This window comes from Aquarana catesbeiana, linkage group LG04, assembly GCF_042186555.1.
Source record: "Aquarana catesbeiana isolate 2022-GZ linkage group LG04, ASM4218655v1, whole genome shotgun sequence".
NCBI lineage: Eukaryota > Metazoa > Chordata > Amphibia > Anura > Ranidae > Aquarana > Aquarana catesbeiana.
Genome location: NC_133327.1, coordinates 433,165,568 through 433,182,488, shown reverse-complemented (window position 1 = coordinate 433,182,488; position 16,921 = coordinate 433,165,568). Strand labels below are relative to the sequence as shown.

At 43.7% G+C, this 16,921-nt stretch overlaps 1 protein-coding gene across 3 annotated transcripts in view; it reads right to left on the bottom strand.

Annotated features, from left to right (window-relative positions):
• The window catches only part of SYTL3 (synaptotagmin like 3), a 142,858-nt gene extending 127,998 nt beyond the window's left edge, over nucleotides 1–14,860 (bottom strand). For 2 of the 3 annotated variants that reach the window (XM_073627401.1, XM_073627404.1), the window contains exon 1: nucleotides 14,550–14,860. The gene's annotated coding sequence lies outside the window, so the exon portion shown is untranslated. Of the gene's footprint in view, nucleotides 1–3,949; nucleotides 4,074–4,156; nucleotides 4,294–14,549 lie in introns of all 3 variants that reach the window. The other variant, XM_073627403.1, reaches the window with a different exon arrangement.
• Nucleotides 14,861–16,921: the final 2,061 nt, after the last annotated feature.

The following is a 16,921-nucleotide window of genomic DNA, read 5'->3' as shown; positions in this document are numbered from 1 at the left end:
TTCTTCATTCCGTAAGCTCGCCACCTCCACTCTTCTTAACTTCTTGTTGACGAGGCTTTGAGAAAAGCCCTTCCGGTTCGTCCTTATGGTGCCGCATGCTGGAGTGTTCTTTCTGTGAAGGTTGCGGAACAGGGGCAAACTAGAATAAAAATTGTCCACATACAAATGGTAGCCTTTCTCCAGGAGTAGGTTTATGAGTTCCCAAATGACTTTCCCGCTTGATCCAATGTATTCTGGGCAATTAGGCGGATGTAGCTGGGTGTCCTTCCCTTCGTATACCATGAAGGCATAGGTATACCCTGTAGCTCCATCTGCAGATGGACTGGCAGATGGCACTGGCAGATGGCACTGGCACTGGCAGATGGCACTGGCAGATGGGACTGGCAGATGGCACTGATAGGTAGGGTGGGCACTGTGTTTGTGTTTTTATGCACTCACAATTCACAATCATGAAGCACAGATCGGTCTCCCTCCTCACACGCTGTCTCTGTGTGAGGAAGGAGAGCCGGCAATCAGAGATGATCTCATACGTTTACATTTGAGATCATCTCTCATTGGACACAAAGATTAAGTGCTAAATGGCCGCTGTGATTGGCCATTTAGTACGATCTGTGATTGGCTGTGTCCAACGGACACGGCCAACACAGATTTCCTCCGATGCACACACCCCCGGGGGCGCGCGGGGAGGGAGTAAACAGGAGGACATCCAGGGACACCCTCCCGGCAGTTGGCGTCCACGCTGTAGCCGTATTTCAGCTATAGCGTGGGCACGAAGTGGTTAAGCAAAAAACTGCTACTGAGCATTGAAAGAAGAAGCCACACATTGTTGAGTAGAAAAAATTTTACTCTGTGAACGTTCACATGTGCGTTTAGAAAAGGGGTTTTGAACAAACCAACATATTTTTTGAATAAAATTTTTTTTTTGGACAGTAGAAATATCCTTTTTTGTGGTAAACAGGCATGTTTTTAAAAACATAAAACAATACACAAATCAGGAACTTACAAAGTTCAACTTTAATAAATTGAAGGCAATATCAGACATTAGCATGTCCAAACTGTGTGGATATTGCCTTCATCAGATGGGGTGATGTCACCCCTGTGCAGGGCCGGATTACCATAGGGGCTATAGGAGCTGAAGCTCCAGGCCCCAGCCAGCAGTACAAGCCTGAATTCTCCTGTCCATAAACATCTATGGGACAGGAGAAGCTGTGTGTAAATGTAGGGGTGTTTGGCTGTACCTGTGTTTGCACACTGTGGCTATTACAGCGTCACAGTGCACAGTTATCCCCCCCTACACAAATGGCTCTGCCTTCCCCCTCTCCTCTCTCTCCTCTCTCTGTGTGAAGTCCATGCAGTGAAGGAGCCTTGTGGGCTGGGAAATTGTGAACAGAGCAGCCAGTGTTCTGCCGAGAAAGTTCGGCTCGGCGGATAATGACCTCCCTGTAGTGCGCAGGCGTAGCGCTTTTGCAGTAGGGACAACAAGGGAGCCGCCGTAAAGAGCCAAAGCTGAACACCTGAGTCGGGCACGGCCTCGCTGGGCTCGGCATTTTAATATTCTAACTCTATGTCCACTTGGATGGTGGGGCTTTAACGTGGACTTAGGTCAGAATGTAGTGCGGAGGTGCCGTATAGAGCTGGCGATCAGCTGTTCTTCTTCGGCAATTTTTGGCGGCTCCGTAGTCATTCGTGCTGCGCAAGCGCAGCGCATGCGCAGTACAGGGGGGTCCTTATCCACCAGGGAACTTTCTCGGCAAGACACCGGCAGATACAAGGTGAACTGAGCACGATATCTGAGTGATAAGCTTCCGACCATCCAAGTGTGAGCTCAGTGATTAGACTCTTATCTCCCTTCTCTCCCCCTCTTTTTTTTTTTACTTTTTCCTTCAGCAATGTCTGTTATACTGTAACTGCAGCCAATATGTTTAGACTTAGTTCCTTGTGCTTTTAAGTGGGTTCACACTGGTTTGCTATGTTTTGGCCCATTGTTGGTGTATCCGCAGTTTTCCTGCGTTTTACCCGCAGTCCTGTTGATTTCTAATAGGTTGCGTGTTTTTTCTGAAAGCGCACCAAAATTCCTGCATGCTGCATCTTTGGAGCACTGTCAGAAAATGCGGCAAAAACCTGCAACCTGATATAAATCAATATGCATGCAGCTAAAACTGCAGATAAACAAGCAGTACAGCCAAAACTGCAGCACACCAGTGTGAGCCCAAAGGCTTGTACACACCCTACTCTGTAGAACTTGGTCTGATCAATACTGCTGGCATTCATTTTACACACAGCCATACCATCCCAGCTCAGGAGGGGTGGGGCTCCAGGGATTTGTTTAACTATGCAGGCCCTGTCCCTTCTACCCATCTGGGAAGAGTCCTGGAGGGGGTGGCAGGCTGCTGGTGGCAAGTGGCACATTGCATCTGGTGGCAGTCTGTGGGTGGCAAGTGGCACCCTGTATCTGGTGGCAAGTTGCACACTGTATCTGGTGGCAAGCTGCTGGTGGCAAGTGGCACACTGTATCTGGTGACAGGCTGTCGTGGCAAGTGGCACACTGTATCTGGTGACAGGCTGCTGGTGGCAAGTGACACACTGTATCTGGTGGCAGGCTGCTGGTGGCAAGTGGCACACTGTATCTGGTGGCAGGCTGCTGGTGGCAAGTGGCACACTGTATCTGGTGGGAGGCTGCTGGTGGCAAGTGGCACACTGTATCTGGTGGCAGGCTGCGGGTGGCAAGTGGCAAACTGTATCTGGTGGCAGGCTGCTAGTGGCAAGTGGCACACTGTATCTGGTGGCAGGCTGCTGGTGGCAAGTGGCACACTGTATCTGGTGGCAGGCTGCTGGCAACAAGTGGCACACTGTATCAGGTGAAAGGCTGCTGGTGGCAAGTGGCACACTGTATCTGGTGACAGGCTGCTGGCGGCAAGTGGCACACTGTATCTGTGGCAGGCTGTGGGTGGCAAGTGGCACACTGTATCTGGTAGCAGGCTGCTGGTGGCAAGTGACATGCGGCATCTAGCGGCAGGCAACTATGGAAAGTGATACACTACATCTGGTGGCAGGCAATGACTGGCAAATGACAAGCTGCTTCTGGTGGCAAGCAATGGTGGCAAGTAACAAGCTGCATCTGGTGGGAAGTGACAACCTCAGGTTCCCACTGATTCTGCATGATGGTGAGTTGAACTATTTCACTATATATTACAATGTAGTAATATAAATAATGGAATTTGATCATCCTGACACCATATCAAGCATGGTGTCAGGATGATTTTAGGTGCTAACACCAGCCATTTGCCTGACAAATCACCTTCACCACCGATTTCCCCATCAACCCCAAGACTATATCCCCCACCCTCATCTTTTTTTGGGAAGGGGGGTTGTCCCTAAATGGCAGTTTGGAAATGTGGTCCCCTATGTTGCTGCTGGTGAGAGACTGCATAGCAGGTGGTATTGGTGGTGTTGCTGCTGCTCAAAGGCTGCACTGCTGGTATTACTGGTGAGAGTATATTTAATTTGTTTTAGCAAAAAATTGTTTGCATTTTCATTTTGCTTCCATAAAAAGGCCCACCAAAATCTTCAGCACCAGATGCTCTTAATCTGGCCCTGCCTCTGTGAAAGCCAAATTTTGAAGATGCAAACAAATTGGGAGTCAAAATGGAGATTTCCTTCCTGATCCTATGCCTAAGGTTAACATGTGCTAGCTCCCATCATGGGGGATCAATGGATGTGTTTCGGGGATGCAACCCCTTCCTCTCAGCTACTTTAGTTGCAAGAAAGGGGTTGCACCCACAAAACGCGTACCTTGATATCCCGTGATGGCAGATAACACATGTTGACACACTGTGTGCATCTTCAAAATTTGGCTTTCAACATTTTTTAGAAAAGTTATAAAAAAAAAAATTACAAAAATTTTGGTGTGTTTTAGATTCTGCTTAAAACATCAATGATGTCTTTGAACCTTTTTTCCAAATCATTGATGTCTTCCTTGATCTTCTGTAAATCCTGATAGCACACCATGATCTCCCCAATAAGGACATGTGCACTTGTGAAATGTGTTTCTTCTTCCACAACATCCACATCACCTAAAATAAAAAAAAAACAAAGCATGTATTATAAATATGCAGGCATACATCTATTACCTAAAGCTGTGGTCTCAGACACTCACTTGTTGTGGTCACTATTTCGCCCACTTCATAAACCTCTCCTTCCTCGATATCCTGAGGTTGTGGTTTTGTTATTTCCCATTCTTTAGGAGGTTGTGGGTCCCTGGTGTCCTCTGATGTCCCGATTCTTTTCTCCCCTCTGTGAATAAAAAAAAAGGTATACTTAGCACACAGATATTTGATGGCAGAAATAGTAATATGAAACATTGCCTGGAAGTGTCGTACAATTGTCTGTTTTGGCAGAGTTCCAAGCTGAAGACATGATTTTTTCCCTTTCTTAAAGCTGGAATACTTACCTTTTTGGGTAAAGTTTCACACATGGAGACACCCCTAGTATCCACTGGAGCACCTTTGCGGGACACGCTAAAATGTTTGTTCTGGAGTCCCACACTAGTGCTCCTGCATCCAGATGTGTAAACAGCTGCTGAGTGTCCTCTCCTTACACTGAATCAAGTTTGCATTTCATTCTAGTTACAAACACATCTAGACAACAATGTACTAAAGTTCTTTTAATCCAAATAGACATGAACAAATGTAGTTAACCTGCATCTGCCAAAAACATTGTATTAGTGGGCGAACGAACGATGTTTACTACGAACGATTTACTGTGTCCATGAACCTGAAACTTGCCGTCTTAAACTGTACAACAGTAAAAAAAAGTACATGGAGCAGCACGAACGTAATAATAATAATAATAATAATAGGAACACACGACAAAATACTTACTTTTTTGCAGCACTCTCTTCATTCTTCTGTACTGATCGTGCTCCCTCAATTTGAGGTCTGACCAGCGTTGATCCTTGGATCGCCGTACCCCAAAATTCCTATGCAGACTTTTCCCAACTTAAGCCATGATCTTGACCTTTCTAACATTTGGGTTTGGGTAAGGTCCATGCTTCCCATCATAGTCAGCTCTCTTCAACCATCTCCACCATCTCTACAAAGGACATATTAGAGGCCTTAAATCTCCTCCAGGATCGGGACGTTCGTGGCTCCAGCCTTTCGTCGTTGCTGCTGTCTTCATGCACTTGTTCTTTCTCCGCCATGTGCTCTCCTGCTGCGCCGAAAGAGAAGGGGCAGGGAATATACTATTTCACGCATGTGCAGTGTATATAAAGCGCAACACGCGTGCGTCATACTTACGATCTGTGAGCGGAGGACGGAGTAGCGGAAGCGCCAATCATTCTAACGAAGGTACAATTTTAACTTGGGGCATCAGTGGCAGATAAAATTCAGATAAAATGATTTCCTCCCCCAATTCATTGATTTGTACAGAGAGCTGCCCTGTCTGTGGCAGACAAAACACCCCTTTTATACAAATCGACTAAAGAGGAAGGCAGCACTGGATAAATTGCTGGAATTTGTGAAGCCGCAGATTCCCACGGCAGACATCAACTATTTGAAGTGCAAAATTAGTGGCCTGAGGAGCACATATAATAGGGAGTGCAAGAAGGTCCAGGATTTTCAGAGATCAGGAGCAGCAGCAGATGACATTTATGTCCCCAGACTGTGGTACTACGACAGACTGTGATTTCTGTCAGACCAGACTGAAATCAGGCCATCACTCTCAACCCTTCCTTCCACTCTTCCTTCCACCCCAGCTGAGGCTTCCGACGTCCAACATGGGCCTTCCACCCAGGAAGAAGATGTGGAGGAGCTCAGCTTGAGTCAGGTATAGCATTGTTCAACATATTTCTCAAAATTGTGTGTGATTGATGACCAATAAACTAAAACTATGTCCCTTTTTCATACACAGGAAATCCTCAGCCAGGAGGAGGCTGTAGAAAGTGGCGGGGGTAAGTGGCAGCCAGGAGGTGGCCGGGACCAGTAGCCTGACCGAATCCCAGGTCCCTCCCCTCCGCCTTCAACAAAAAAGGCCCAGGAAGGGGAGGAGCGTGGAGGAGTCAGCACTTGGGTTAATTCGGCAGGCTTCTGCGGCCCTCAGAACCCCCCCAGTCTTCTTGGGGTCTATGCCTGCATGGCTGCCAACAAAATGCAGGAAATGGAGGTGGGTCAACGCCTCTTTTGTGAGGAAGTGATATATATGGCCCTAAATAAGCGGTTAAGGGGCGAACTCACAAGCAAAACCCACCTGTGTGAGTTGGATCATCCTCCTCCTCCTCCTCCACCACCTGCCACAACTCCAACACCAGAGCCACAGCCTGGAAGCAAGCATGGAAAGAAGCGTGGAAGGAAGACAAGAGAGTGATGGCCTGGGTTCGGTCTGGTCTGGCAAAAGACGCAGGCTGTTGTAAGACCATAGCCTGGGGACATATATGTCACTTGCTGCTGTTCCTGATCTCTCGGAGTCCTGGACCGGATTGTACTCATTTTAAATGGACTCCTCAGGCTCCCAATTTTTCCTGTCAAATAGTTGATGTGTGCTCTGAGGTACAAAGGCTTCGCTAATTTGACCAGTTTATCCAGCGTTGCCTTCCTCTTTATTTTGTTATGACCCCTAATAAATGTATATTTTCTTTCTTAAATCATTGGCTATGTGTTATAATTAAAAAGGGACAGTTTGTGAGTAGGCAGGTACATTTCAAAAATACATTGTCAAATTAACAAGAGACACCAACACCAACGAATCTCTCTGAGCTTAAAAAATACAAGATAATAATGGTGTTGTGGTCACTTGACACACACAATGAGAAAAAATATTATGGAGATCACTAGAAAAAAAAAAAACAGGAGATCTTGAATTAAAAAAAAAAAAGGAGATCACTATAAACAAAAATTATAAACATTAGTCTGGAGATCTGGTGAAAAAATAAACAAGATTATTCATGAGATCACAAGAAATAATAAAGAAATCAGTTTATCAGAACTCTGTGTGAATATCAGCAGCAAAACAACTTCATAATTCTAGCATTATAAAGAAGAAGAGAATGCGCTGCATTGAAAGATTTCAAAATTTGCAGCATGATGAATGTGCTATCTCTATTACGAACGCTAGTTTTACCAGACTGAGCGCTTCCGTCTCGTACTTGATTCAGAGTATGTGTGGAATGTTGTGTGTCGGAATTGGGTACACACGCTCGGAATTTACGACATCGGATTTTGTCGGAAAATTTGAGAACCAGCTCTCGAAATTTTGTTGCTGGAAATTCCGACAAAAAATTTCCAATGGAGCCTACACATGGTCGGAATTTCCGACAACAAGCTCCCATCGAACATTTGTTGTTTGAATGTCCGATCGTGTGTACGCAGCATTACAGTATAGCTCCTTGGTTATATGTCTGTGATGTATGCTATCAGCACTGAGCACATGCAAAAGATAGAGCAGCTTGAAACTCTGAACACAAGTAAATGAGCAAAAATCAAGTAGCGCCTGAGAGGACCATGTCATGTTGCCACCGGCAATAATTAAGGGATAGTGTCCTCAACCCTGTGTAAGCTCCAACTCATAACTTAAAGAGGAACTGCAGTCTGCTCACATAATTTGTAATAGAAACATATTTGCTGTTCTGAAGCTTCCCTCCAACCACTTTGCATATTATTTTATATATACTGTGATTCTGTACTTGCCAAATATGCTGCAGAAATCTCCCTCCGCTAAGTCTGGCTGCAACCATTTTAACTGTGGGCAGCTGAAGCTGCTGCCTGTTCACTTCCTGGATTTACACAGACACACACAGAGGCACATCTCCAGCTCTGCAGCTCTCATTGGTCCTCTGATGACTCATCCCCCTGTAGCACCCTCTACCAGAATACCTAGAATAGGATTTTTCTGGGTTTGAGATATCAGAGTAGGCAAATTTAGACAGGCCTGTGCTGTAGGTTAGGCCTGTTTGTTTTGATTTGAGATTGGGAGTGTTCAGTGTAGTGGTGGTGTGACCACCTGTGCCCTGACTCAGAGGCGCCTCCCCTGCTTTCAGGAAGATTGTTCTGGAACAGAGGTTGGACCTGAGGTTTGAGTGGCAGGCAGCTCATGTGAGGAGCTCTGACCAATTACCATTCGGTGTTGGCAGGGGGCAGGCCTTCCATATAAGCTGGGGTCACATGCTGTGTGGGAGTTCTGACAGTGCGGGAGAAAAGAAGAATGGAGTAACAGGTAGCTGCCGCAGGGCGTCCTCATGTGGGGGGTGTGCTGAGCGCGAAGGAGGGATGGAGGAGCTGCTAGGATGTATTCCTGGATAAAGATCTTCATCATGGAGTTGGTGTCAAGCTGCTGTGACCGAGAAACACAGGACTTGTACACAGGAGAAGATCGGTGAAGGAGAAGCAACAGTAGGACTGAGAAGAGCAGATTTCTGTAACCAGGGAACACAGAACTTGCCCTTTGGAGAATGTCAGTGTGAAAGAAACAAAAGGAGAATTGCTGAGAATAGTGCAGAATGCTGTGGCCGGGGAATGCAGCGTTTGCAGCTATGGACTGGCTGGGAACAGTAGTCCGCTCATTACCTTGTGCTAGGCCGTCGGGGAGAGGTACCGAGTATTACCAGTGCCTGGTAAAGCACTCCGGTAATACCTTCCAAGAGACTGTGTAGCTCCCAAATTCACTGAGCCACCGGGTAGAGGTAATTGCATGCCTCTGGCTTATTGATTTGTTGAAGCAACACCATTCAAGTACAGCCAGCAAACTGGGATTATTCAGAGTGGTCCCTTTTTGTATTACTGGAAGTGAAGCAACAGGAATCTAACAGTTTTGCAGTAGAGGATTTGTAAAAGAGGAGTGATAATCTGCAGGAGTGAGCGCTGGGGAAGAGGAGGAATAGTCTGCAGTGGAGAAGATATGCAGAGCAAATAGACTGTGAATGTTAGAAGTGCATCATTTTCAGGGCTAAAGTTGCTAATCAATGTTCTACAAATGTGATGACAATTCAATAAGTGCTATGGGCATTCCATATCTTCTTTTACCCCAACCAAGTTGTATCCCGCAATAAACATAACAAAACTACGCAAATGACTACTCATTGTCTCAGAGGTGATAGATGGGGGTCTGGTAGCAGGATGATTTGGTGGATGTTATTAACTAGTGGTAACCAACCACTACACCCCCTTCCTTCCCGGCAAACTCTCAAGAGAATGAGTAAGAGAGCTGTGCACGATGTCATAAGCCTAGGCTAATGACCAGACAAGAAACAGGAAGTGGGCTGTATAAGGTATTTACTGGCAGAAAAAAATGTTTTATTATCCAAAGTTAAAACAAGGGCAGAAGATTTATTAGCTGGAAAGATGAAAAAACTACTGAAGGTCCGCTTTAAACAGGACTAAACCTTGAAAAATGAGTTCATTGCTTCACCCTGCCTAGGGCTGATTCCCAAACCCACCTCTATAAACTGTTTTGTGCTTCCTTCACAATTTTCAAAACCATTGTACAGAAGCTGTTCACATATACCTGAAATCTAATTTTCCAGCATACAGCTAAATTCACAGCGGGCATAGATTGAATAGATACTTGAACTGGTTTACCTGCTAAAAGATAAGTATTTCTGTTCAGCCAGCTCAGGCTTGCCTTCTTGGGGTATAGTCAGGTCATAAACACTTTTTTCTACTATGCTTAATAGAGGTAGGTAATCCCCCCGCCCTGTTGAACAGTGAAGCAGTAGCAGCACCCTGATGAGATTGATTATCTTTGAACTATTCCATCCTGTAAACATATTCAGTATGCTAGGCTGACAGCAGCATGCAACAGAGCCTGACTGGCTCAGAATGTAGACCCCCTTTTCCCAGCCTGATTTTTGACAGTGCATGGGATTAGTGGAAGCTAAAGGTGCATGTGTACATGGAACGCTCCATGTTTCTTTATCTGGATTGTAGTCATGATTGCAAAATGAACCTGTCTGTAGTGAATAGGTTGTTGAGCATGACAGCTCAAGGGTGTCTGTTACCTGGTTTAGTTGGTAAACTCTGTGCAATAGTTCCCACTCATCAATACTAACACAACTTAATGTGTATGCTTAAAAAACAGGAAAAGAAAGGGAAAAAGGGGACGGAGAAGAGCATATTTTAACTAAGAAGAAAAAAGGGAAAAGAGAAGAAAATAATAATAGTTTACTGCAGTTTGTCAATCCTGGAATCTGGTGGCTGCAGTGGTTTTCCTTTTCTTAAGGCTTTTTTTGTTCTTGTTTTCTCCTGGTTTTCTGGCTGGTAATACAGTTCCACTCCATAGGAAGGAGCAATAGAGACACCTTTGGTCAGCAGTATTGTCAATCTTTGGAGTAATTAATACTGTACCTGTAATCCTTGTGTTTATGTTATTTTACTTTAATGCCTTTCGGTTGTATTGTATTAAAATGTTTAAATAGATATAAAAAAAACTGTTTGTAAATCAGCAGATCACTTTAGTCATGCTGGATGTTGATGGGGCAGATTAATATAATCGTAGATGTGCCACAATGATCTTGACAATCTAATTGGCAGTCAAACTAAACTGGCTGATAGGCTTCTGAGTAACAATACAGCTCTACCAAAAAATATATATATTTTCTGTACAGCTTTAAAGAAAGGATCATTTTTATGATGTCCAAAAGTCTGTACCGCCTTTAGGACAACAAGCTGGGCAGGAATTGTGTATGCATACCTTATTTTTCTTATGATATAATTTTCTGCTTTGATGAATGTTACAGATGAATTCGCCAATTGAAATGTATTTTTATTAGTAGCCTCTGTACACTTCACTTCATACCCTGGTGGTGCAGCAGTAAACTTTGTAGGCAAAAAAACAAAACAAAAATACAACCTGCAAGGCAATGTCATAATGTGTTAGTATGCATCATATACTAGCATATTATGAGGGATTTACCTTAAAATTAAGACCTCCAGAGGCACGCTGTCACCGCTGACAGGGCTTCCATCTTCACCCTGTCTTCCTTTGGGGTTTGCAGACTCCAGCTGTCTGACTGGCCAAGCCTCTATGATGTTACTCCTGCGCATGCGCACTGGAGCCACTGTTTACAGCATGGACCTCTGAAGGAATGGCATGGTATGCCATTCTGTCAGAGCGCATGTGCTGGTGACAACATCGGCTGCTGAATATCTCATAAATGGTGCGTGTTTAGAAGATATTAATTTTACCTACAGGTTGGCTTTATTATTATAAATGGCTGAAACGACTTTACTACTACTTTAAGTTGGGACAATTTAAACCAAAGATGCTGGTTCACCTACTCTGCATCAAAACTCTTAAAAGCGGAACACTAGCTAGGTGGTGGCAGACAGAATCTTATATAGTCACCCACCACACCATGCTCTGCAAGTGGCTTAGTTGTAGGTATTATAGAAATGGATGATCTCTCAGACAGCGCTTGTTCATGTACAGCAATAAAGCACATTCTGGTGGTGCCATACAGACTGTAACAGTTGGAAGAACCTGGGCGGCAGAGTGTAGGCAGTCCAGGTGCAGGCAACTAGGGTTCTGCCCTAAGCTCCATACACACAGGGAGAATGTCGGGAGGCATTTGCCGGTACAAAAATACTGACCGACATTCTGCCCATATGTTTATCAGTCTGTCCGACAGAAGTCAGCCGTTTTGCCGACTTCTGTCAGACGTGCATGCTGGAAAACCAGCAGCGACTGACTCCTGATCATTGATCTCAGCCAATGGCAAAGAGCACCAATCAGAGTGTTCTGGCGGGTCCCCCCTGTCAGAACACAACAGCTCAGCGGGGGAGATCACTGTACTAACCTCGCATGGTTAGTACAGCGGCTTCCGACCGGAGCCGTCAGTTTTTTTTGTGCAACCCTCAGGGTTGCACGAAAAAAAACTGTAATGTGTACCAGGCTTAAGTCATGGCTTGTGTAGTAATTATACTAATACCTAGTATTATATAATAATACTAGGAAGTGGTATTATTTCACAGTAAACCTGAGTTTCTATCCCTTCCTCACTCCACCTAAAACTACAGTAACCTTTTGCCTGGAGTCCACTTTTTCCCCTTTCAGACGGGAGTTAGTCCAGCCCCTTCTGAAAGAATCAGTGCAATCACGTGGGATTTGGATGGGAGGTGAAGAAATGTACATTTTTATTTTTATAATGAGGCAAGGTTATTATTTTAAACATACTGCAGAAATAGAAATTGTAATACTTAGAAATACACATACAGCATCATCATGTGGGGATGCTTTTCTTCAGCAGGGACAGGGAAGCTGGACAGAGTTGATGAGAAGATGGATGGAGCCAAATACAGGGCAATCTTAGAAGAAAACCTGATAGAGTCTTTAAAAGACTTGAGACTGGGGCGGAGGTTTGCCTTCCAGCAGGACAATGACCCTAAACATACAGCCAGAGCTACAATGGAATGGTTTAGATCAAATATTCATGTGTTAGAATGGCCCAGCCAAAGTTCAGACCTAAATCCAATTGAGAATCTGTGGCAAGACTGGAAAACTGCTGTTCAGAAGCTCTCCATGCAATCTGACAGACCTTGAGCTATTTTGCAAAGAAAATGGGCAAAAATGTCACTCTCTAGATGTGCAAAGCCGGTAGAGACATCCCCAAAAAAGACTTGCAGCTGTATTGCAGTGAAAGGTGGTTCTACAAAGTATTGACTCGGGGGGCTGAATACAAATGCACGCCACACTTTTCACATATTTATTTGTAAAAAATTATGAAAACCATTTAGGATTTTCCTTCCACTTCCTAATTATGTGCCACTTTGTGTTGGTCTATCACATAAAATCCCAAAAAATACATTTACATTTTTGGCTGTAATATGACAAAATGTGGAAAATTTCAAGGGGTATGAATACTTTTTCAAGGTACTTTTTCAAGGCACTGTATTACTAGTATAATTATTATTATTGTTTTATTTATTAAATATTCAAATAATTAAGTTTACACAGGTAATGCTAAATGTATAAAGTGTTTCTAAACCCAAGAGCAAAAACGCTATATATTACAGTTTGCCAGTCCTTAAATGTAGTGGCAACATAGTACTGAACTTAAACCCTAAAAAATGTTAGCAGCTTTCCCAGGTATCTTTTGTGAGCTACACAACCCCACCTTCCAATGTAATAGAGATGTTTGTAATTCCAAATTAGGGAGCATCTTGGGGTGCCAATGCTGCTCTTTCCTAACTACAGTATAGTGAGTGAGCGTTGTCACCCGGAACAGGAAGTGTGTTACTAGCAGGATCACCAGGTGAAAAGAAAAGGAAAAAAGCCTGAAAAAAAAAAATGAATGCAGCCACTAGTGTTGGGCTTGGGTTCAGTCCCATGTGGCCATATTAGGTTATGCATATGATGTCACAAGCATTCCTTGCCCTTTGCAAACATGCAGCTGCAGAGCAGGGAATATCCTGCCTGCAGCTCTTTGGCCCAGCACTGACAGCAAACTTCTGGGTTTGCACTAAACACAGTTTGTACCAAACCCAATCTTATCTCTAGCAGCATCCACATTTAAAGGTGTTGTAAACCCTCAAGGTTTTTCACCTTAATGCATTCTATGAAAAACCTCCTGTCATGCAGCAGCCCCCTCGAGCCCCCCTTTTACTTACCTGAGCCCTGTAATTCCCACGACGGGAATGAGCACACCAGCTCCGACCGGTGTCTCGTGTCCTGATTGGATAGATTGATAGCAGTGCAGCCATTGGCTCCCGCTGCTGTCAATCAAATCCAATGACACAAACGCTGGGGGTGAGACGAGTCCTGCTGTCTTTGCCAATAGACGCGGCAGCAGGACTCGGGAGCGCGCCCACACAGGTGTCTCGAAGGAGAGCGCTTCTCCGACGGGGCACTCAAGAAGAGGAGGACCCACCAGCACCGCTGAGGGACCCCGGGAGGGGAGGATCGGAGCCACTCTGTGCAAAACCAGCTGCACAGAGGAGGTAAGTATGATATGCTTGTTATTTAAAAAAAACTAGGGTTTACTAACCATTTAAGGACCGGTAAGCTGCATTATAATAAATATTTGTTCTTCAGTTTCAAACTATTTAAGGATAATTTGCATACTGTTTTAAATAGGAAAAAAGATGAGGTGCGGTTGTGCGCATGGCAGTCAATGAGGACAGATTATATACGATTGTGACCATCACTGTAACTGCTGTCAATTGAAATTGAATATAAACAAAGCTTTCATCCTTCAAAGAAAAATAATCAAGTACTGACAAAGCACCATAGTCAGATTCATTGTAATATTCAGTTATGTAAGCAGCCATATGCATTGACGTCCCTGAACTAAATTTCAGCATACACATTGTGTATTGCATTAGTAAGATATATCAGCACATTAATGGAGCTGTGAAGATTTATAGCAGAAACATTCCAGCACACACAGTACCATCCTATTTTCTCTTAAGACTGTTAGTTCGCCCTAATTTTCTGAATTGTTTTCAGCACATCAAACAACCTGAGCAGTCTTGATACCATAAGCACTGCATGATTTCAGACTACTACTGTAGCCATGTTTCAATTAACATACAAGAGAGTTAGGAGAATACTAGAGATCTTACCTTCTCCGATGCAGTGGTTTGAAACTGTATAGATATCTGGTTCAAGACAACTTTTTTTTTTCAGTGGAAATAACACGTCATCGCCTTTCCTTCCTGCTCAGCCAGTGCGACCCTGGGGGACCTCATTAGCTGCACTTATAATGAAGTCACAACAAGCAATGAGGAGTCTTATCACATGGAAAACTTCCTATCAGCACATACAGAAGAAAGGGCAACAGTCTTTCTGATTTTCAGAGTCTAGAAAGAAGAAGTAAAAATCAATGCACTGCAGCTTATCCCTCAAAATATAGTCTCTCTATTAATGTAAATGTCTTGTGTTGGTGTAAATAATGAGCACAGTCAAAAACCACAGCTTTGTGTACTGGCAATTGTCCTATATACTTACGTACATGAAGTTTTGTTTTGTGTTCCAAACCAAGACCACATGAGCAGCGTTAGAGCTTCTTACAGGAAACAAAATCATTTATAATATATTTATATAATTTTCACCATAAATGGTACCACATTATAAATTAAAGGCATTTTTCTAGTTATACTGGTGATGGGGATTACTAGTGGTAGTACATCAAGCAGATTACTGTACACTACAGATATTACATTTGTAGCACTTACCTCCAAGGAAGCCACTTGATGTATGGGGTCCATTGTTCTTGTGCTACAACTCTGGGAACAGATTAGTACTCTCTGACACTCCTGGCTGGACTGAGGATATAGTTGAAGATATCTGTGGGTACAAATATATACTGTATATTATAAATCCCCAAATAGAATAATGCAAATGCACCAGAAAATGACACCAAACCATTTAACTACAGGCAAAGTATATTGTCACAGATTAATGTGCAAGAGAACCATGGAAAGGTGAATCAACCAGAAAAAAAAAATATTAGGCTATATTAGTTCACCATTAGAAGATATACCACTGCGTTGTAAACAAGTTAACAGCAGCAATCAAACACTCAAACACACAGCAATCAAACACTATCAGATGGGGACAATGCAACAGTTTAGCAATTTGATTATCATGCAACAAACAGTGTCTAAAGGGGCACCTCTTTCTTTAAACTGCTAAGGGTAACATTAACTAGTAAAATGGGCCTATAGGTGATCATCAGAAAAAAGTTTTTTCACACAGGAGGTGTTGGCCCTTCTCCATTTCGAGCAACCTGCTGGCTATAATGGAGCCATAGACCTCTTCAGCTCCAGGGGGGCTCTTGAGGAAATTTGTAGCTTCTCTCATGAGGCGCAGTGATGCCTCCTCTGTCACCAGCCCCTTTCTGGGCCTTTTTGTTTGAAGGCAGAGGGGAGGCACCTGCGATTGTGTGAGGCACCTACTGGGCCCAGCCACTTCCTGGCTGACACTAACTGCTGCCTCGTCCTGGCTGTCAATGGGCCCGTCCTCCTCCTGCCTGCCACTTTCCACATCTTCCTCCTCCCTAAAAAGGGTTTTAGTTTTTGGTTCATCATTCACACACAATTTTCAGCTCAAGACTTGCAAATTCAATGTTAATACATATAAAAGAGTATCATTCTGACACCAGGATTTTTTCAAGCTGGTGACAAACATTTTTGGCCACTACTGTCAATTGATATGTAGACATCATTTTTTGGATCAAATCCTTAATAGGTAATCAATTAGAACATCTAGTTAACATCCTTAATATTGGACACTAAATATGTCTAAAACTAATATATTTGGCTCCAGATGGTTGCATACGGTTCTTCCAGGATGGAAGTCCCAGGTTGGTCCTCATCAGCCACCGCTGCAGTGGAGGAAAGGGTGGAGGGAAGGGTCAAAAGTGATTCCCTGGCTTCAGTCTGGTCATCAAGAAAATGCAGTTTTTCGAAGTACCACAGCCTGGATATATACACATCAGCTGCTGATGCTCCTGATCTCAGCAAAGTCTGGATCTTGTTATGCTCCCTCCTATACATATTTCGCAAGATCCCAGTTTTCTTTTCCAAAATCTCCATGGTTGCTTCTGGGAGGAAAGTCTGCACAAATGCCAGAAGTTTCTCAAGCATTAACTTCCTTACTGGTTTAATGTAATATTGAGGGTGTTTGACCTCCCACAGATTCCCCATCTCCCTGTACTTCTCAATAAATGGTATCAAAAAATCTTGATTACTTAAACTTGTTATTTCTCTGTTATTTCTGTTATTTATTTTTGTCATTTTTGCTGTAAAACAATACACAAGACAAAAATACTAATGTCAGCCTAAACTCACATAATCTTATCCCAAAGAGTATCACTCTTTAAGCAGTATAGGCCGCTAAAAGTAAAGAAAATTTACCTTCGTTTTGGACGCTCGTAACTTTACTTGCTCCGCGTACAGAAAGTACGTACGGCACATGTGTGTCAGCTTTAGTT